The sequence below is a fragment of the Sus scrofa genome, chromosome 17 (assembly GCF_054392235.1).
Source record: "Sus scrofa isolate SSC_HxYL_T2T_F1_AM1 chromosome 17, Sscrofa_HxYL_maternal_Yorkshire_Landrace_v2.0, whole genome shotgun sequence".
In the NCBI taxonomy this organism is placed as follows: domain Eukaryota; kingdom Metazoa; phylum Chordata; class Mammalia; order Artiodactyla; family Suidae; genus Sus; species Sus scrofa.
The window spans coordinates 16,869,676-16,893,135 of NC_139399.1; the positions used below are offsets into that span (position 1 = coordinate 16,869,676).

The 23,460-nt window shown below is 41.0% G+C and overlaps 1 protein-coding gene across 2 annotated transcripts in view; it reads right to left on the reverse strand.

The window, feature by feature from the left end:
- ZMAT4 (zinc finger matrin-type 4) overlaps window positions 1–23,460 on the reverse strand; it is a 405,890-nt gene that overhangs the window by 56,067 nt on the left and 326,363 nt on the right. The gene's annotated exons all lie outside the window — the stretch shown is intronic.

Genomic DNA, 23,460 nt, shown 5'->3' on the forward strand with positions numbered 1-23,460 from the left:
AAAGTAGACTCAGAAGCATGGTCTGAAATGTTGGATTTAAATCTTGGCTCCAATTCAGTTAAAGTACATCACCCAAATTATAAGGGGAGTAGATATTTCACCTGGAATTCAATTTAAGGTCTGACTGACTACAAAATTAAGCTCGCTACTAAAACAAAAGAGAACTGATACATGGATCAGGTTTTGTACATTGATCTGGGATCTGAAAAACAATTTCATGGTACTTCCGAAGACAAATGTCCTCAGTCATAAGGGGAAGCTAGAGAGTTCTGCAACCTAACTTCACACCATATCACCTGTTCAGAGGACCAAAACCATCCAGGCATATATGTCTCAGGTGGGCAGAAATGAAGTTATTTGGTTAAGATCATATATTATATATATATATATATATATATATAAATAGATATATATTTATATTTATATTTATATATAAACTTTCATTCAAAAAGATATATGAGCCCCTATGTTCATTGCAACATTATTCACAATAGCCAAGACAAGGAAACAACCTAAATGCCCATCGACAGATGGATTAAGAAGATGTGGTTTTATATATACATGTATGTACATATATATATAGCAACTAGAGATTATCATACTAAGAGAAGTAAGTCAGAAAAGGGAAGATAAATGCCATATGATATCACTAATATGAGTAATCTAAAATACGGTACAAATGAACTTATCTATAGAACAGAAACAGTTTGTCAGACATAGAGAATAGATTTGTGGTTCCCAAAGAGAGGGGTTTGGTGTGGGATGGACTGAGAGTTTGGGGTTGGTAGACGCAAACTATTACATTTAGGATGGATAGACAAATAAAGTCCTACAGTACAGCACAGGGTACTACATTCAATCTCTTGGAAGAGAACATGATGGAAGATAGAATGAGAAAAAAAAGTGTATATATATATATATATATATATATATATATGACTGGGTCACTGTGCTGTACAGCAGAAATTGACACAACACTGCAAATCAACTATACTCTAATAAAAAAGATAATAAATGATGGAAATAGAAAAATCATGCAAACAGTTAAAAATTAATTAATTAATTAATTAAATCTTGGCTCCAAATACCCCTGGTTGTATAATAAAGGGGAAGTCGCATAGATTCTCCCTGGCTTCAGTTTTCTCATCTACAAGGTGAAGACGAAGCCATCCACATCACAAGCTTGTAAGAATTACATGAATAAGTATGCTTAGCAAGTGAGAGCTGTTCATTGTGCTCCAAAATTCTATGCTTTACCATCATAAAAGCCAGGATATTAAACAGGTATAGCATTTTCCCCTGACTAATGCATAGCATTTCCTTTCTAAGAGACAAAATCATTCTCATTTTCCTAAAAAGAAAATAATGCACAGTCTTGGAAGAATTTTGTAACCTGCTACCTGGGTGACTTTACACAAACTATTTGACTTCTCTGAACTTTTGCTTCCTAATAGGATTGTGAGCGGGGCTGAGAATGATCAGGTATTTCTGAAAGAGTGTCCGGTTCACAATATGTGATCAACATAAATTAGCTATTGTTATGATTTCAAAGAGATGTTAAAATGGAATCTTTATTTCCCCATCTCCTGGAGGATGCTCTAAGTTGAAGTTCTAAGACACAGACGCTAGCTCTACCCAAGAGACTACAGGGGGAGGTATGGGAGCCCTGATTCAAGGTATCCAAAGAAAGTGATCAAGAACCAGTTTCCAGAGTACCCACCAAGGCGCAGTGGGTTGAAAGTATGACTGCAGTGGCTCAGGTTGCTGTGGAGGTGCAGGTTAGATCCCCAGCAGCAGTTGTCGGTTGTTGCAACTGTGGCTTGAATTCAATCCCGAGCCCAGGGAACTTCCATACGCTGTGGGTTTGGCCATTAAATAAATTCTTTTTGAAAAAAAAGAACCAGTTTCCAACTCAAGGTGACCAATCACCACCAGTTTGAAAAAGAGAATGGAGAAGAAAGAAAGAAAGATATAAGTAGACAATTTCTTAAAGATTGTAGGATGAGTTTGACTTCTCCTCCTCCATGTGAGATGGGGGATTGCTTAGCACCTGTCCACCTTCATGCTCAAAAACCCATGGGAAAAGGATTCAGGGGAACTACCTAGAGAGCTTTAGGAATGCTCCCCCCCCCCTCCCTTTTTAGCCCTGAACCTGAACCTGAGCATGGAAGTTCCCAGGCTAGGGGTCGAATCCAAGCTATAGCTATGCTGGATCCAAGCTGTGTCTTCAACCTATACCACAGCTCATGGCAATGCTGGATCCTTAACCCACTGAGTGAGACCAGATATTGAACCTGCATCCTCATGGATACAGTCAGGTTTGTTACCACTGCACCACCACGGGAACTTCAAGGAATGCCTTCTTGTGCTTAGAGACTCTACACAACTTTCAAGATGCAAAGGCCTAGGAATTGTGGCTGCCTACCTACTCTGATGGTAAAGTAAGAGGAGTGGGATGATGGGCTTGGTGTGTGTTCTCAGAACTTCAGAGTAAAAGATGTGAAGTTTCCCACAGACCATGGGTGCATCCTGTATGAGTGGTGGGGCAATGTGGCCTCAGCAGAAAGATGCCAGGAGGGTTCAGCTGGATATCTAGGGCCTTAAAGTGAGCCCAGAGAAGACCCTTAGCCCATATCAAGTAGTGCTGAGTTCTTAAAAAAGCTGTGGAATCTGCCCCACTCTTTGAACCCATGAGAAGGACTCAGTTTGCAACACCAGCTGAGTCAGGCGGTGTCTATGCTAGTTTTGAGCCTGTACCCATCAAGTCAACTTTCACCTCCCTTGCCTTTCTGCATCCCTCAGGCCTGGAGGAACCTGAAGCAAATCGCTGGGATTAAAAAAAAAAAGCTGAAGTCTCAGGCAGTGAAAAAAGAGAGGAGCCTACCACATTCTTATTCCCAGGGCTAACAGGCAGCCCAAGCAGAACTGAGATGAAGGAGGGAAACAACTAACTTTCAGTAAAGTTTGGAGATATTTAAAGATTATTGTGTATGAACAAAGAATGTCACCTGCCATTTCAGTGAACAAAGGTGCCATCAGCCATTGTAGACTCCCCCTGACAATGGCACTCCCTGAGGGGACTCAGGATGGAGAAAAGTAGGATAGTAGTCCTAGATAGTTAAGGTGAATATCAAAGGAATGATTTTTTTTATTAAGTATAGTTGACTTATTTACAATGTTTCTTCAATTTCTGATGTATGGCAAAGTGACCCAGTCACACATAGTTCCCTGTGCTGTACAGTAGGGTCCCATCATGCATCAATTCCAAATGTAAGAGTTTGCATCCAAAAACCCCAAACTGCCCATCCACCCCTCAAACCCCCACCAACCACAAGTCTTCTCTCCTTGGCCTTGATCTATTTTTGTTTTGTAGATAGGATCACTTGTGCCATATTTTAGATTCAACCTATAAATGATATCATATGGTATTTGTCTTTTTTCTTTCTGACTTACTTCACTTATTATGAGACTCTCCAGGTTGCATCCATCTTGCTGCAAATGGGATTATGTCTTTTTTATAGCTGAGTAGTATTCCACTGTGTATATATACCACATCATCTTAATCTATCCATCAGTCAGTGGACATTTAGGTTGTTTCCATGTCTTGGCTATTGTGAGTAATGCTGCAATGAACACAGGGGTGCGTGTATATTTTTGAATGAATGTTTTCTCTGGATATATGCCCAGGAGTGGGATTGCTGGATCATATGAAAAGATTTCAACAAGTCCTGACTCTTGTATCTTCCCCTAGGAATGCACTAAAATTATTAGCTTGAAATGTTTGTTTTTGTGATTAGCAGTAACCTTTTGATGTCCGAGTACAAGTTTAATTTTTTTTTTCTTTTCTCAGCAAAAACTCCTATATATCCCAGCTGCTCCTTCAACTTTTGGGAGTGGCTATCATGCAGAGAGATCCAAGAGGCTGTACCCTGGGCTTATGTCCTCAGCAAGTCCACTGAATAATACATAATCCTCGACTTTTAAGCTGTGCTTTTTTATTTTCAGTAGACACCTGGATGTATCAGTTAATGACATCAAACACATATGTGTCTAGGAGTGAAAATAAAGAATGCTTTACTCCTTCAGAGTGATTGAAAATTCATGCAACTTATCCTAGTTTTTACCCAAGGGGTAGGAAAGCATTAACTCCACAGAGATGGTTTGAAAGGGCAGTGGATGGCAAGAATAAAGTTACTTCTTAGAGTTTCCACTGCAGGAGCTTGGGTTTGGTCCCTGGCCTGGAAACTTCCGTATGTTGTGGGTATGGCCATAAAAAATAATAATAAAGTAACTTCTGATTACTTCCAATAAGTCCTATTTACTGAATATTGCAGTGTCACCAGAATTGCTTCTATGTCGATAATATGAAAGAGGGTAGAACTTCCGGTAGGTTTTCGAATTCCTCTAACCCAGTACATGTTTCAAAGAAGCCTAGTTAACATGACATCATAAGCTGGTTTGACCAGTGGAAGCACTTACTCATTTCTAGTTTCAATTACATAATAATTGGACACTGACTTATCTAAGTGTTCAATTAACAGTCAATTCAGTTATGATGAAAAAAAAAAAAAAAACAATGAAATCACAGATCTCTGGGGTCTTCTTGGGAAGCAATTTAAGGGACTCCAAAGTTTCCAGGCACAGACTGACAGTTCAGAGATGACATAGACAATGGGTGCCTCTCTATTCCATCAAGCAATGACTCCCAAATGTCCCTGTGCATCCTGTGGTGATGGTGCTAAAAGGCAGATTCTCAAGCTCAGAGTCTGCCAGTTCTGTTTCTCTAATCCTGGGAGGGGGCCTGGGAATCAATAAGAAGTTTCAGACTCGTTACTCCCACCTCCAATATACACTCACACTTTAAAAAGTACTGCCCCATAGAGTTGTATTCCTTTCAGTAACTTGAATTTGTCAGAACAATATTGGGTCTTTAAAAAAAATTATTATATTAAGAAGAGTTGTGCTTATGTGGCTTTTCCATTTGACAGGTGTGCATGATTCAGAAAGATCACTATAGTCCCCAAACCCTGGGCGCAATAAATTATCACTACCTGCATGTGAGTTGTTTGAATGCTTATCTGGAGCTGATCCATTCTCACCTTGTATGCACAGAATCAGAATATGAAAGCTAGCTCCAGGCCTTCTTGCCTCCAGAGTTCTCCATCAATCTTGTCATAATAAATGGTAACCACTATTTTTATGGGTGCTCTTCAGTCTACAGACTAATCAAAGTTCTCCCCGTAACGAATGGAGGCTCGGCAGGGCAAAGGCATAAAATATTTATGTTGAAAAATAGGCATTTTTAAGATCATCAACAAATCTAAAAAATATTCTGATCTGTTGCTTTCCGTTACAGTTCTCTTGCTCTGCAGCCAAACAGAGGCGTGGGCAGGAAATATTTGGCACTTTATTGCAATGCAAACTACAGGGAGCATAAACTAGAAAGGCAGTGCATATAAACAAGAACAAAGGCAGAGAGGGGCAGAGGAGTCCTCCCCCACACATGACAGAGTGTCCTTGGTGGGAACTTAGGACTTTACTAATGCTCAGTTGAAATCCTAATTACTTTGGAATTATACAGCTCCTTGTTTCCTGCGAGAAAAAGAGAATCTTATTAAACAAAAATGCTAGCTTTCTTATTCAATTCATTTTCCCTGCAATACCATTTTATGAGTATCCTAAAGCCTTTACAGACCTAAAGCTTATTTCTGCAGAACTGTCAATATGTGTTCACAAATATCATTCCTGCCTGCAAGGAACTGACAATCCCAGTGGAGAGAGAAGATATGTATACAAACAGTAATAGTACCAGGTCAAACACAAAATGTACTACAGACAGCATGAAGTGGAATATTATTCCTGTTGTGGCTCAGTGGTAATGAACACAACTAGTATCCATGAGGATGTGGCATTGCTGTGAGCTGTGATGTAGGCTGCAGATGTGGCTCAGATCCTGTGTTGCTGCGGTTGTGGCATAGGCCAGCAGCTGTAGCTCCAATTCAACCCCTAGACAGGGAACTCCCAAATGCTGCAGGTTCAGCCCTAAAAAAAATTAAAAAAGGAGAGAGAGAGGGAGAGAGAACAGAGCAGAAGCTTGCTTCTAACTCAAGGAACCGGGACATCTTCTTAAAGAGGCTCCACTTCTGTATTGAGATTCCCCAGCACGGTGTGTAAAACAAATGGTCCTGGAGTGCTTAGCAATATGTGACTACTCAGTTTATCTTTTCAAGTCTAGCCAAGCTGGACTTCAGATGCCCCTGCAACTTCAATTGTATCCATTCAATATTACAGAAACTTCACTGTGCATTAATTATGATGCCAGGTAGTTTGTCAAATGCCAAGAAAGTAGGAGCAAATAAAACAGAATAAATTTTCCTATGGAGCTATTTGGGTAGAGAGCAGAAACCAGGAAACAAACAAAAACATTGTGGAAGTGCTGCCAGGATGTAAAGAGAAAAATAAGAAAGTCAGGGAAAGAAGGCTGGTTTTGGACACTATGGTCAACAGAGATCTCTGAGAAGTATAAAATTAAGCTGCAGAGATGAGAATTAGCCTGTAATTTGGTTAGAGAGTTGCACAGGGAGAGTAAACAGCAATCAGCGAGGGTCAGGGTAAAATGGGCTTGGACTGTTTAAGGGACAAAAAGTGGTGAAACAGACAAACAAGCAAGCAAAACAAAACAACCGTCAACCCAGAATTCTATATCCAGCAAAAATATCCTTCAAACTTTAAAGTGGAATAAGGATATTTTCAATAAACAAAAACTAAGAATAGTTTGCCAGCAGACTTGCACAGGGAAATGCTTATAAAATTCTTCAGGCTGAAGGCAAATGACACCAGATGTAAACTCAGAACTACAGGAAAAAAACAAAGAACATCGTAAATGATTAATAGGTTGGCATATTTCTTATTGCTCTAGATTTATTTGAAGATAGAGAACAATTTTAAACAAAAAGTATAACACTGTGTTGTGTGTTGTGGAGTTTATACTGCCTATAGATGTAAAATATGTGGAGAATAGACTTGTGGCTGCCTGGGGGGAGAGGGAGGGAGTGGGAGGAATCAGGAGCTTGGGATTTATGGATGCAAACTATTGCTCTTGGAATGGATGTACAATGAGATCCTGCTGTGTAGCATTGAGAACTACATCTAGATACTCATATCACAACACAACAATGAGAGGAAAAAGTATGTATGCATGTATGTGTAACTTGGTCCCCATGCTGTACAGTGGAAAATAAATAAATAAATAAATAAAATTCTAACAGTCTCCTTGTAGACTCAGAGGATTTCACTGGAGAATTCTATAAAACACTAAAGGATTGCAGAAACAGGTAGGTTCTAAAATTTATGCAGAAATCCAAGTACCTAGAAAGGCCAAAATTATTTTGAAAAAGAAAGAAATTTCTTTGCTTTTTAGGGTCTCATCCACAGCATAGGGAAGTTCCCAGGTTAAGGGTTGAATTGGAGCTGCAACTGCAGGCCTATACCACAGCCACAGCAACACCAGATCCAAGCCACATCTGTGGCCTACACCACACAGCTCATGGCAATGCCGGATCCCCAACCCACTGAGCAAGGCCAGGGATCAGACCCGCATCCTCATGGATACTAGTCAGATTCATTTCCACTGCACCACAATGGGAACTTCTGAGGACTCACTCTTGAGGAGTTCCAGATTTGCTATGAAAGTCGACTAATTACAACAGTGTTACATAAGAAAAGGGATAGGTAAAATGTGTCAGTGGAACAGAATAGAGTCCAGAATTAGATCTACACACGAAGAATCAATTGATTTTTTTTCAGTTTTATCCAAAAATAATTGTCATACAACTCTGTGTTTAAGGTGTACCCCATGAGAGCCTGACTGACATATACATATTACAAAATAATTAACACAGTGAATTTAGTTAATATTCATCCTATCACACAGATTCAAAAAAGGGGAAAAATGTCCTCGGTTTGGAAATTTTCAAGATCTAATCTCAGCAACTTTCAAATATATCATACAGCAAAGTTAACTATAGTCATCATGTTGTTCATTACATTACTGACTTATAAAAGGACTTATTTATCTTATAACTGGAAATGTATACTTTTGACCACCTTCACTGATTTTCTTTTCTTTTCTTTTCTTAATTTTTTTAAATGGCTGCACCTGCAGCATATGGATGTTCCCAGGCTATGGGTTGAACAGGAGCTGCAGCTGCCAGCCTACGCCACAGCCATAGCAGTGTCGGAACCAAGAGCCTCATCTGTGACATATGCTGCAGCTTGTGGCAACTTCAGATCCTTAACTCACTGAGAGAGGCCAGGGATTGAACCTGCATCCTTACAGACACTCTGTCAGGTTCTTAACCTGCTAAGCCACAATGGAAACGTCACCTTCATTGATTTTCAACAAAGGTGTCAAGGCAATTCTCGGGGGAAGAAAGCTTTTGTCAGCAAATGGTGCTAGAGTAACTTGATAAACGTATGAAATTTAAAAAATGGACATCAACCTCACAACTCACTTTAAAATTAAGGTTGATTGTAGGTTTAAACGTAAAAGCTAAAACTATAGAGCTTCTAGAAAACTACAGGGGGATATTTTTATGAACTTGGCACAGGCACAGATTTCTTAGGAAATAAAACACAGTGAACATAAAAAAAAAAAAGAGATAAATTGGTTTTTTACAAAAATCAAAGGCTCATGCTTAAAAAGAGACCCATCAAGAAAACAAAAAAGGAAGCTACATCCTGGGGAAAAAAAAAATTACAATACATAATCTGATTTAGTACCTCTGTCTGGAATATACTAACTCTTACAAATCAATAATAGAAAGACAAACAATCCAAGCTTTTCAAAGAACAAAATATTTAATCAGATATGCTATAAAAGGAGATAAAAATGATCAATAAGTACATGAAAAGGTGTTCCACGTCATTTGTCACTAGGAAATGAAAATTAAAAGAACAATTAAATACCATCTCATACCCACTCCAAGTGCTAACATCAAATAAAACAATATCAAATGCAAATGACCACATGGAACAGCTCAAGTTCCCATAAAATGAACTCGAAATAAATTGGGTGAAATGAGAAAACTGTCAGTTTCTTATAAACATAGACTTAGCCTATGACTTAGAAATGCTACTCCTAGACATGTACTCAAAAGGAATAAAAACTTAGTATAAAAAAAAGACTTGTGCAAAAATGTCTATGACAACTTTATCCATAATAGCCAAAAACTCAAAATAATCAAAACATTCATTGACACAGGAACCAATAAGCAAATTACGATGTATTTATACAATGGATTAATACCTGGAAACTAAAAACAAAACAAATCTACTGATTTATGCCTCAACATAAATTAGCATCAAAAGCATCATGTGTAGGTAAAGAAGTCAGACACAAAACAGAACACAGTATGATTTCACTGACAGAAAGTTCAAGAACAGCACAGCTATTCTGTAATGGTAGAATTCACCGCAGTGTTGCTTGCCTTCTAGGCATAGGGACTGTCCAGAAGGGGACAGAGGAGAATTTTCCTGAGTAAAGTGACTTTCCTGTATCTTGAGATGGTAGTTACAGGGTATATTCATTTATCAAAAGGCATCAGATTATATACTCAAGATCAGTAGATCTCTTTAAAAAAAAAAAAAAAACAGTTGGATGGATATGGTTCTACACAGAAATCTCAGTAAACTTGAGATTTCATTTTAGCCAATTTCTGTTCTATCCTTATTTCTTCCTTACAAATTCTACTATTTTACATTCCTAGAAAGTAAACATCATATTCCTACCAATGCTTTGATTACCTTGCCACACTCCAAGAAATATTTGCATATGTTCTGTATTATAATGCTTACTAAAGCTGGACCCATACTGAAAGATGATTAATAATATAAAAGTAAAAACAAACATTTGGCTTTGAATTATTTCTCTCTCCTCTCCTTAAGCATTCGTTAATCAAACTGTTCTGTAAATGGACTTGTCATTTTCCAGTGTAAAAAATAGAGCTAACGCCTATATTTATATATGCCATATATAAGTATTGTTGTGCCTCTTTTCTCCATCTACTCATTTATTCTTTGCAACACCACAATCATTTTCCTGATTTAACACATGAAGAAACTGAGAAACAGAGATGTGCTCAAAATCACAGAGCTAGGTAGAGACACAGCTGGGTTTGAACCCATCCATTCTGCTCAGGACACTCCACACACTATGCATGCAGCCTCCTGGGACAAGAGACTAAGAATCACAGAAACATGGAAGTTTTCCTTAGGGATCATCTGGTCCAGAAATTCCCACAATGGCCCCCAGGGAATCAGTGGGCAATTGTTATGAACATTATTAGCCCATTTTCCAGATAAGAAAACCATGGTTCAAAAACATTAATGTCATAGAACTAGCCATGGGACAACCAACCTGAATCTACTGACTTTCGAATTCAAAGCTAGTGACCTTAAGAATGGCATTAGGGGAGTTTCCATTGTGACTCAGCAGAAATGAATTCGACTAGGAACCATGAGGTTGTGGGTTCGATCCCTGGCCTTGCTCAGTGGGTAAGGATCTGGCGTTGCCATGAGCTGTGGTGTAGGTCACAGATGTGGCTCACATCTGGCATTGCTGTGGCTGTGGCATAGGCCAGCAGTTGTAGCTCCAATTAGATCCCTAGCCTAGGAACCTCCATATGCTGTGGGTGCACTGGCCCTGAAAAGACAAAAGACAAAAAAAAAAAAAAAAGAATGGCACTAGGGCTTTGAAAAGAAAAATAAGAGTGAAGAAAGAAAAGCAGAAGAATCCTGTTTGAAAAAAAGAAAAAAATTAACTGGAAACTAATATAGAAAATAGGCAAATCACAACTGCTCTGGTGGAAATGGGGGTTGGCGTTTCAAACACAGTCAGACCAAACTCCAAGCAGGGAACGTAGGGGACCCAAAGTATGGGACCTTGGACTTTGTGGAAGAGTTTGAAAATCACCGCATTTTGTCCTGCTCCTCATCATAAGGATAACATGAGGAATGCTGGTGATAAGGATGGAGTAGGGTAGTTACACAGGTAGTTGTGGAAGTCCCAATAGGGGACCATAGTCAGAGAGAGAAACCTAGGGGACTTTGGAAGATGACTGTCAATTAATAATCACTCAAGAAAGCCATCAGAATGAAGCCGGCTTGCTTGACTACTGGAGGGGAGAGATATGCCTCAGGTCATTGGATGTCGAATGGGGTGAGGCCTGCATTCAAGTTCAGGCCAAGGGCAGGAGCTTAAAGACTGCCCTCCTGCTGATTTGAATAAGCACCAAGACAGTACTAGTCTGACCTTCTAGGGTCAAACCCTCTCTTACTGGATACCCAGGAGGAGCTACTATACTCCAAGAAAGAGGAAGAGGCTGTCTTTTCCCCCTCCTTGCTTCTCTTGGATTATAAAACTGTAGGCCATCTAATCCTCAGGGCGGAGCCTCCTTGCCTGGGTGCTTGTATCTCTCACAAGCTCTTACCTTAATGAATCAATTTCTTGCCTATCACTATGTCTCTCTCTGAATTCTTTCTGTGTTAAGGCACAAAGAACCTGAACCTCAGTAAGTCCAGACACCTGGTGAGTGATTCTAATTTAGAAACTGTGGGTTCAATTCCCAATCTGGGTTTAGGATGGGTTCAAGTTCCAGAACATGGGTTCAAGTACCAGTTGAGGTTCCGGCTAGGTTCAAGTCATGAATGCTAACTTTCACTGGCAGGTCTGATCTTAGGTTTGGGTTATGGATAATTTTCCTGAGAGTGTCAGGGAAGGAAACTATCCTAGTGAGGCAGAATATTAACTCAGGTACTCAGTGTAGGAGCCTGGGCTTCGAGGCATTCTTTGATATGGCCGTTGATTAACATTTGTGGCTTAAGGGCTCCAGGAAGTAACATCCCCACAGGCTTTGTTTACTGTAGGGAGTATACCTATGCCTAGATGAACATTAGTCCCTAATGCCCTGTGACTCAGTTTAGGGGAAGAAAAGGACAAAGAAACTATGAGATTTATGGGACATTTCCACCCCTAAGACCCTATTGGACAAGGACCAATACAGGTAATTGAACAAGGCCAATGGAAGAAAACCACATCTTTCTGGACCCCACATTGGTACCCTCTCCACCTCTAAGAGATAAAAACCCCTCTAGGACAATAAAGAAAGAGGGCTCTTCTCCCACTTCCCAGCAGCCCTGGGAGCTATTTGCTTTCCTTTAATAAAGACTTTGCTTGCTGCCTGTGTGTTCACGGAATTCTTCAACTGCCGTGAGCAAGAACCCGGACTCTGGTATCATCTTTCTGGTATCATCTTTCTGGTATCAGTAGGATCAGGGCTTGCTACAGTTCCAGAAGAAGAGCTGTATTATTCCCCATCCTAGAGTCATTACAATGTACAGAATGTTTAAATGCTTAACCTTCTGAATTCACCCCACCGCTTGCAGGCATAGACTGCAGGATATCTAACAGTCAATTAAACAAAGAACACAGTTTCTAAAACAATTCTTTCTCTATTTAAATAGTATCTATGCAAAGCCTTGAAAATGGAATTGGGAACCAAATGGCTTTACATCTTCAAAAGTTATTTCCAAACAAACAAAACCTCAAGCTATGGAATAAATGTATTCTCAATAATTAAAAGACAATTTTAGCCATGTTGGATGCCTGACCCAAGAAAGGACTGGAAAATTGTCACCCTACTGTGAAGATTCAGAAGGGACAGAGTAGTTTATTCTAGGTATTTGGAGAGCTGCTTTGCTAGAAGAAGGTGTAGACGTATGCTATGCAGCAGAGAATAGATGATACATTTGCATACTTTGAGCAAATCATTCCCCAGACACCCTTGATTTTAGACTTGGAGGTGATTGCTATTATTATGATTGCTATTTGTAAACTTCAAGCAACCCAAAGAATTGAACTATTTTTTTGCTTTTGTGATTTGAATTAAATATTAAGAAAACAGAAATAAGTAAACCTACTCCAAAGTAACCTATTCAAATTGTACTCAAGTGATTTGTAACCACATGTAAAATAAAAACAGGTGGATGCAATACCGTCTTCCTGGTCTGAATGTTGATGTGATACAAATGGAAATTTATAGGACATGAAATGTGCTTTTTCCCTTGGGTCCCACAGCAGTGCCATAGATCTCAATTTATATAGGCAACTGATAACATAGCAGGGCTATATGTTTTCCATGTAAAGTGTTCTCATACAATTTAGTTTTTTCTACAATACAGTTTTTGATGACAGATTGTTTTATGCATAATGTGTACAGTCCAAGGTGAAGTTGTGAATGATGACATCAAGATAAACAATGGATTACATTAACCTTAAGTGGGTTAGATTAAACTCATCAGGGCTGGTACAAAGCACATGCAGGAAAGGAGATGCACAGTTTCTTCCCTTCTCTCTCTGCCCTATGAGATGTGTTGTCCAAGCCATCTTTCATTTCTTCCCACGGGGCTGGGGATCACAGGCCCTATGATTTCCCTGGAGAATGGATCTGTCCACAGCTGTCAAAGAATCAGCCTAAGCTAGCTTTTTAGCTGCATCCACTGAGGACCCAGTGATGGCCAACTCTTTCATCATTGGCTAGAGGTCCAGAAGCATCTTTAGCAACCCTTGGTTTGGAGCTGTCCCAGCTGCCTGGTCAATCAAAAGGCCCCCAGGAAGCAGGAGACACCCTGGTAGCCATTTGCAAGAGACAGAGTCCAAGAAGGATTCAAAGGTGAAATATGAACGTAAAAAAAGCCCAAATTGTCATTATCTCCTTGGAATCACATTATAAATGAGATTGTCCTCTCTCCCTCTTTCTCTCTCACTATCAGTCACACAAAAGTAGGCTGTTGGATATATGAATATTATCTTTGGTGTCCTTCTTTGCTAATGCCTCTTGCCTGTGTGTAGATGTCTGTCTCCCAGGCCTGAGTCTTTATCTGGCTTTTAGCAGCCTGTCAAACTCTGTGTTAAGTCACAGCTATCTGCTGCTTCCTGCAATATTGGCCTTTGAAGAGGGGTGTTTGAAATGAACAAACATTCAACACTTGATGAAAACAATGAGAAAAGTGGAATTTCTTGACCCAGTGGGTTGGAGAGACTTTTTGAAGACAGTAGCCTTTGAATTCCCCAGCCACCAGAGTGCATGCTCCACCTTCCTCTGGGCCAGCCTGACACACACAATGACCTGACACCAGTGGCCCCACTGGGCCTTGGATAAGTGACTTTTCTCTAGGACACATGGCAAGAGACCACCCTGTTCAATACCATTCTCACAGTAGCTTCATCTACTTATAGAAGCATACTTGATATTGTTTAAACTACAATGAACAAAGAATAGCAATATTCACAATTTACAGATAAACGTCAATTCTAGAAAAAGGAAAGATTGTAAAAAAAATATAGAAAATGACAGTGACTCAATTATTCTAAAATATATTGAGGTCTAAGAATACAGGAAACAAAGGACATAAGAATGAGATATGGATCATTTGCAGGGGACGGAATTATGTTTGTTCCCTCTTTCAATATATGCTAGTTATTTAACCCTTAGATGTCTCTATTTCCTAATCTATAAAAGGGAGATAATAATTGTACCTACCTCAGAAAGTTTATATGAAAATTAGAAGGGTAAATGTTAGTAAACAAGTTAGAAAAGAACAAAACAGCTCAATAAATGTAAATTATGATGGTTATTTTTCATTACAATGACCTTTTGCTTTGAACAAAAATAAAGACCTAACTCATTAGTGCAAGATGTCATAGTACTATTACAGGAAGAGTTCTCTCTTTTAGCATCCTTAAGGCATGTTCAAATTATTCTGGCAAGCTGCCTTCTCTACGGATGCTATTTATACACATCTTTTTTTGCAGGTCAAATGCTCCCTTATATACTAATCATCCTATATATTTGCTTGGCATAGAGATGAATGGAAAATTATCTCTATTCCTTATTTTTTAAAAAAACAATTTTTTTTTTAAACATGGAAGATATGACATTCCATGAACTGCTTTTTAGGAAGCAGTTGACAGAGTGGTTTTCAATATGTTTTGCCTGCTTTGTTCTTAAATTGAGAGATTGAGGATATTGAATAGGTAATTAGCTAAGTCCATAAATTAGATAAAAAGGAAAATGCAGAAGGGTGTATTGGAAATTGTGTAATTGCGTCTGTTTTATTCTTTAGGAGTGCGCTCAAGAATCCATCTGAAGACCTGTTTTTATTCTTCAATTAATAGCCTGTGTTCACAATTCGATTTGTTCACTAGGGTCCTTATAAACACTGATCAGGCAGCAGTTCTGGTGAAAGCATCAGTTCCTTTCCTAAATGCTCCAACAGCCTTCCCAGGAGACAATGATGTACTGGAATAAAATATATAGACATATCGACAGACATAGATAAATCACCTCATTATTAGATTAGATTATAATTCATGGATTAGAATTTGTGAGTTCACCTACATCCTAAAATGTATTTGTTATCCCCAAAATCAAAATGGGTCATGCTTTGTGGTCATATTCGGATGACCACATGCGCATCCGCCCACATGCACATTCCTTGATGAGGTTGAACAGGTGATAACTCTGTCCCCTAGTTTCAGCTCATTGGTATATGGAATGGATGGTCAACATGAACCTGCACAGGGAACTCTACCCAATATTCTGTGATATAAATAAAGATATAAATACTTTACTTTCCCAATAAAGTATGTGGGAAAAGAAAAAAAAATCATCACTTCCCCCTCAGCTTGAAAAGGGGGTAGATTCCTGCCCCAGAATATAATGACATATTTTGTCATCATGGCCTAAATCTTGTCAAATCAATGATAATCCAATATGGAGGAGGGAGGGAGGAAATTTTTTTAAAAAAAGAGAGATGACCAAAGGGTGGAGGTGGTATGGAGTAGCCATTATAGAGCACAAAGTTCCAGCTTTGGGGCCAGTGGATGGGATTCCAATCTCAATTCTAGCCCGTTAGTGAGTGAGGCAGTCTCAGGCAAGGCACTTACCACTTCTAAACCTCATATTCCCTTTTTTTTTTTAATAAAAGGAAAATAGCCTTCACTGATAATGAGTTGTTTGCAAAGATTACAATCTATGTGAGAACTGGATATCTGATCTTCGACCCTATTTCTGGCAAAGAGCCCTTAAGCCCTTGGAATTTCCAAAGTGAGAGCATAAAAGTGTCTTTTTTTATGTTCATGAGGCTAGGAGCTGATTGCCAGCAGACCCCACCACTTGATTAGAGGGTTAAAACTTTCAGACTCACCCTTGTGATTTCTGGCTGGAGGTTGACTTAACCAACAGTGGTCAATGATTTAATCAATCATGCCCATACATAATGAAGCCTCTGTAAAAACACAAAGGACTGTGTTCGGAGAACTTCTGGTTTGGTGCACTCAGGGAGATGTGGGGAGAGTGGCTCTCCTGAAGATGTCATGAAAGATCCTAGCCCCTTACCACATACACCTCTTCCATCTGCCTGTTCCTGAGCCATATCTGTTTATAATAAACTGGTGATCTAGTAGGTAAAATATTCCCCTGAGGTCTGTGAGCTGCTCTAGGAAATGAAACCCAAGGGTAGGAGTGGGTCATTGGAACCTCCAATCTATGACCCATTGGTCAGGTAACGACCTGGACTTGTGACTGGCATCTTAAGTAGGGAGAGGCGGGGGGCGGGCATGGATGGACAGAACCCTTAACCCATGGGATCTCACTTTGCCTCTTTGTAGATGCTGTCAGAATTTAGTTCAAGTGTAGGACACCCAGGTGGTGTGCCATGAATTGCTTGTTGGTGTGGGGAACTCCTAGCCAGCCTTGGAATTGGTACCAGAACATATTTAGATATACATATTTCTCCTTGGAGCCATGGTTCAGTATCAGTTAATTCAGTTTTGGGGTGAAGGGTGGGGACCTACAGAATAACCACCTTGAATAAAAAGGATGGACTGTATATACACACAGTGGGGGAGGTCAAGGCAATGGGAGGACCTTCAGGCCACTGTGGTGACTTTGGCTCTTAATCAGAGTGTGATGGGAGCCACTGGACTAAATGTAACCAGGATCACTCTAATGTGTTTAGAGTTGTCTAAAGAGAGGCAAATGAGCAGAGGCAAGGAGACAGAGGTAAAGACCAATTACAATTACTCAGGTGAAAAAAAAAATGTCACCTGGGGAGTTCCCGTCGTGGCGCAGTGGTTAACGGATCCGACCAGGAACCATGAGGTTGCGGGTTCGGTCCCTGCCCTTGCTCAGTGGGTTAACGATCCGGCGTTGCCGTGAGCTGTGGTGTAGGTTGCAGACGCGGCTCGGATCCCGCGTTGCTGTGGCTCTGGCGTAGGCGGGTGGCTACAGCTCCGATTAGACCCCTAGTCTGGGAATTTCCATATGCCGCGAGAGCGGCCCAAGAAATGGCAAAAAACACACACAAAAAAAGTCACCTGGACCAGGGTAGTAACCCAAATTTCATAAAATGCTGAAGATGAGCTTAAAATATACCTTTATCCCCCCAAAAGAAGGAAAGCAAGAGAGCTTTAGCTGTGCAGTGTCTTCATACCTCCAAGTTCTTCATCTTCCATCCCAGCTGCTCCTCCCATGATGCTCTGCGTCAGGTCCAGTGAGTACCAATCGGCTAAGCCTTCAGCATCATCCTCCAAGGCCCCTTCCCCCCTATCCGGCTCTACCACACATTCTGTTGATTCTACCTTCCAAAGAGATCCATGACATAATCTGACATTTACAAAATTGTTTTTGTTGTGGGTAAGTACATGTAACATAGAAATTGCCACCTTGACTCTTTTTAAGGGGACAGTTCAGTGGCATAAAGCACATTCATATCACTGTGCTGCCATCACCTCCATCCATCCTCAGAATTCTTTTCATCTCACAAACTGAAACTCTGTACCCATTAAACACCAACTTTCATCCCCTCCCCCCCGCAACCTTCTACTCTATGAATATGACTGACAATTCTAAGTGTCTTATGTGGTTAGAATCACACAGGATCATGTCCTTTTGTGTCTGACTTTAGCATCGTGTCTTTAAGGCTCATCCAAGCTGTGGCATGTGTCAGAATGTCCTTCCTTTATAAGGTTGAACAATATTCCATTTGTAGAGAAATACTAATTTTTGCTTACTATTCGCCCATCCCACCACCACAGACACGCGCTTCCACCTTTTACTTACTGCAAATAACGCTGCTAGGAGCATGGTATACCCCTATCTGTCATAGTCCTTGCTTTCACCTCTTTGGGGCATATACCCAGAGGTGAGATTTCTGGATAAAATAGATCCAGAATCCATCCTTCACACCTCTGCTGCTACCACCCTAGTCTAAGCCCCCATAATGTCCCATCTGAATGATTCCAGTCAGTTCCCACATCCCTGCTTTGGCCTCTCTCCCCCCACACATTCTCAACACCACAGTCAAAGTGATCCAGTGAACAATTCAGTCCAATGGCTCCCATCACACTCTGACTAAAGGTCATCACAGTTGCAAATAGAGATTCTCATACTAAGTGAAGTAAGTCAGAAAGAGAAAGCCAAATATCATATGATATCACTAATATGTGGAATCTAAAATATGACACCAATGAATTTACCTATGAAACAGAAACAGACTCACAGACATACAGAACAGACCTGTGGTTGCCAAGGGGGAGGGGGAGGGAGTGGGATGGATGGGGAGTTTGGGGTTAGTAGCTGCAAATGATGACATGTTGAATGGATAAGCAATGAGGTCCTCCTGTACAGCACAGGGACCTCTATCCAGTCTCCTGGTATAGAACATGATGGAAGATAATACAAGAAAGGAAATGTGTATATGTATGACTGGGTCCCTTTGCTGTACAGCAGAAATTGACACAACATTGTAAATCAAATATAGTTTTATGAAAAAAAAATTCAACTAAAAAAAAAAGTCATCGCAATGGTGACACACTGTCACCCTGGCTGGACCTCCACCACTGCCTCTTGGCCTCACCTCCCCCTGCTCCCTGCCTTGCACTTCTATCCCGCCTTTGCCGCCCCCTCTGTCTGCTCAAACCCAGGTCTGTGCATGGCTCACCCTCCCCTCCTTCAGAGCTTCATCCGAGGGTCACTTTCTCTGACACCCTTCTTGATGGAGTGAATGAAACTGCAAACCTCCTGCCCTATTCCTGCCTGTCTCCTTATCTTTCTCCATAGCATGTAGCACCTTCTAACATTTTACAGATTTTGCTTTTTAAAACAAGTTTCTGCAGTTCTCCTTGTGGCCCAGCAGGTTAAGAACTCAACTAGTATCCATGAGGACTCGGGTTCGATTCCTGGCCTCACTGAGTGGGTTAAGGATCTGGCGTTGCCAAAAGCTGCGACATAGATCTTGGATGTGGCTGGGATCCAGCATTGCTGTGGTGTGGGGTAGGCTGGTAGCTGCAGTTCTGATTCGACCCCTAGCCCAGGAACTTCCATATGCTGCAAGTGCAACCCTAAAAAGAAAAAAAAAAAAAAAGTCCAAAATGTTGCATTCAAGTCTAACAGTCAAACAGGCATATATTTTTTCTCTTTTGTTCCACTTGCAATGAGTTACCTGACACCTAGAGGCACTCCATAAATATTTGGATAGATAAATGGATGACAAATGAAATGGATTGTCATTGAAAAGCTCATTTGGAGAAGCTTGACATGAAGAAGTGTTTCCTCTTGAGACAAATATCCCAGTGGTCCTTTCCTTTGGGTTACCTAGATGGGAAAATTCTCTGACCTCTTATTTGAATTTCATGGCTACTTAAAACCAATGTTTGTGGATGGGAGGGGGGACTTCAAGAGTAAATATGATGCCTCTCTCCTTCCCATCAAGATTCTCATGCATCTCTCCAAAAGGAAGTATTTGAAGAGGCAAAGAGTATATACACTTATGTATTTAACTCCTTGCCTTTTATGATACAGGATTATACCATAGTCTGAAACACACACACACACACACATACACACAATTCATTGCTTTACGTGCCAATAAAGCATGTGTATGCCACAGAGGTGGCTCAGATCTAGCATTGTATGGTTGTGGCTTAGGCAAGCACGCATATGTTATATGAATACGCTATGTGCCTATGAGCATATTTTGAACATGGAAATAAGGTACGATGTATGTTATTAAAGGGAATTGTGAATTGATGTTGGAATTCTATGTGAATACATATAGGGAAACAGACAAAATACAACCTAGTGAGATATAATCCCAACAGCTGGTTTGGTTTTCCAACTGACAGTTTCCAGGATTAACCATCACCAGGTATATGAATTGTTTTAGGATTTTTTCTGATCAGCCAATATAAATGACTGCTCTTTAGTCAACAGTTACAATCTGGTGGGAAAATTGACTGGAGAAAGTTAATAAAACAAGTAGATTTAGGCAAATCAATCAAAAGTTTTAAATTGGAGATTTTTCTGAAATCTTACAAATATCTGACCTTAACTTCTAATCCAAAACATGTCTAAAACTTTAGAATTCCTAGGGTCCCAGATTCACTTACTGCAATTTATTTCATTCTTTCTCTTTTTTTTCCCCCTCACATTACACTTAAATCTTCTAATACTCTGGCCTTTTATATCACTTGGTTATAGTCCTAGAGAATGGGGAATGTCTGATTTAGTTACATATTTCTGACATAAGGCCTGGCACATAGTAGGTATTAAGGTCTATAATTAGTTAATCAGTAGGACTCTGTCAAATAAACCCAAATACATACACATACATATAAAATGCACATGCACATAAATGCATAACATAAACTTGTATATATATATACACACACATCCATAGACCACACATGCACACACATACACACACAGACTCAAATGTTTCTACCCCAACTTTCAGGAAGTTGGAGAGTTCAATTTTCAAGGTAAAATTTGAAAGAGCTTCCCAAAGAAGGGCTTTCCTAATCTAACAGTGAAACCGAGGGGGACCCTGTGGTCCTTCCCCTCCATGTCCTCCGCCTGCCTTTTCTCTGCAGAAAAAGTTTAACCAAAGAATAAGTTTAATCAGAGAAGTAAGAAAATACAGAAGCAAAAGCAAAGAGTCAATGCGACTAAACCATAATAGGAGAGTGTGAGCAAGTCAAGGACCTCTAGTTCCTCCTCAAGGACTGTGGATCATAATCTGAGCCAAGTCCTATGAGCTGCTTTGCAGAGACCGAAACCCCCACCGGGGGGAAGATGTTAACTACGTGATGACCAGAATGTAGCCGTGACATAAGCTGCCACGATTCTGAGACCCGGCCTCAAGGAAGTGGGGAAAAAGTGACCCTGGAATCGAAGATTATTTAAAACAATCAAGTCGATGTTTGGCAGACACCACAGGACCCATTTCAAGATAATTGTTAGGGAGTTCTCATCATGGCTCAGCGGTAACGAACCTGACTAGTAAACATGAAGACTCGGGTTTGATCCCTGGCCGCACCCAGTGGGTTACGGATCCAGCATTGCTGGCAGCTGTGGTGTAGATTGCAGATATGGCTTGGATCCTGAGTTGTTGTGGCTATGGCGTAGGCTGGCAGCTGCAACACCAATTCAACTCCTAGCCTGGGAATTTCCATACGCTGCAGGTGTGGCCCTACAAAGAAAAAAAAAAAAAAAAAAAGGTAATTGTCAGAGATGACTGTGTTGTTTCTGCATGTAATTCCCTCCTTCCACCTACACAGAACCTCTCCTTTAAAAGCTCTTGCCTACTGGTTGTCGCTGGTGGGAAGTTGGCCTTTGGACATGTGTCTGCCCTTCCCCTGCAGCTGCTGGCATCCAAAATTGAGCAAACGTTCCTTTTCTCCAAATTTGTTGCTTTATTGGCTTTAGAGCAGTGAGCAGCCAGATCCCACTTTTGGTAACAACAGGTCTTCTCCATCAAAAGAGCTAAGACTCTCTTCCCTTTGGTAAAAATAGGGGCACGCGTCGTCTCATGAGATACCATCTTAGAGAATCATGAGCTTGCTTTGAACCTAAGGGTTGGCATCTGCAAAGGACCATGTGAGTATGCAGTTGGGTGGTACCTAAGCATGACTTCCTCTCCCCAGGCTTTGCGTAGAGGCAGGTGGGAGGGTGGGTTGAAGACATCTGGCAGGAGGATGTCTGAGCATGTGCTGTAGGAGGTGCAGCCTGGGGAGGCAGGTAAGGTCCCCATCACTCAGTCCAATAGAGCCCTCAGTTCCCAGCACCAAACCTTTCCTCTGTCTGCCTGCCCTCACTATGCCCAGGTCATCCTCTGCATTCCTCAGCCACAGGTATCTCTCTTTGTCAAGCAGAATTTGCAAATGTTCTTGGTCCCGAAAGATTCAAATTCATGCCACTTAATCTTTTTCTATGTTTTCATCTCCCCATTTAAATGAAAAGCTGCTTGGAAGCCACAATGGCATCTCAGGACAGTCATCGTCTTAGCTACCTCATCATCTGCAAAGACCTCCGTTCACAGGGCTGCTTACGAAACAGCCATGCAATCAAATGGAGGGGGGGACGTTCCCCTTGTGGCCTGACATAGTGTCTGTGAGGATGAGGGTTTGATCCCTGGCCCCACTCAGTGGGTTAAGGATCCAGCATTGCTGCAAGTTGCAGCAGAGGTCGCAGATGTGGCTCAGATGGCATTGCTGTGGCTGTGGTGTACAGTCGACCCCTAGCTGGGGAACTTCCATATGCTGCAGGTGCAACCGTCAAAAGAAAAAAAAAAGTGTGTGTGTGTGTGTGTGTGTGTGTGTGTGTGTGTGTGTGTCATGGGAAGGTGCAGAGGGTATTGGAAGGGAGGAGGCAGGTGATGGGTGAAGCTCTTTTTTGTCTTATTTCCATAGATTGGACAGCTGTCATTTCTCCTAGGACAAAAGGCAACAGATAAGGAATGGAAAGTTTCCCTCACATTTAGATATGCTATTATTTTGACCTCCTTCCTAATCTGAGCCCTGCTAAATTCTGCGTTCTCCCAAGATAAAAGTGGACCAACTAAAGCATTCCTGCCCAGCTCAGTACAGGATGCCATCGGGTTCTGCCCAGGTCCCAGCCCACAGATCCTACCTCCTCCTTCAAGGCAGACCCAGCTGCCCTTGACAAGACACTAGCACACACACACACACCCCTAATGCCCAGCCTCACTCCTGGGGGGTCCAGCACCCCTGGCAACCTCAGGCAGGAGGAAGTGAGGAAGTTTTAATCTCAGGAACCAGACTTCGAAACGGCTCCCGTGGAGTTCCTGCTGTGGCACGAGGGGATTGGTGGTGTCTCTGCACCACCAAGGACACAAGTTCAATCCCCAGCCTGGCACAGTGGGTTAAGAGATCTGGCATTGCTGTATCTGTGGTATAGGTAGCAACTGCAGCTCAGATCTGATCCCTGCCTTGAGAACTCCATAAGCTGTGGGGCGGCCAAATGAACAAACAAAAAAGGCTCCCAAAGTCTCGGTTGTGTAATTCAATCTCATCCCAAATCTGGAGACTAGATTCTTAAT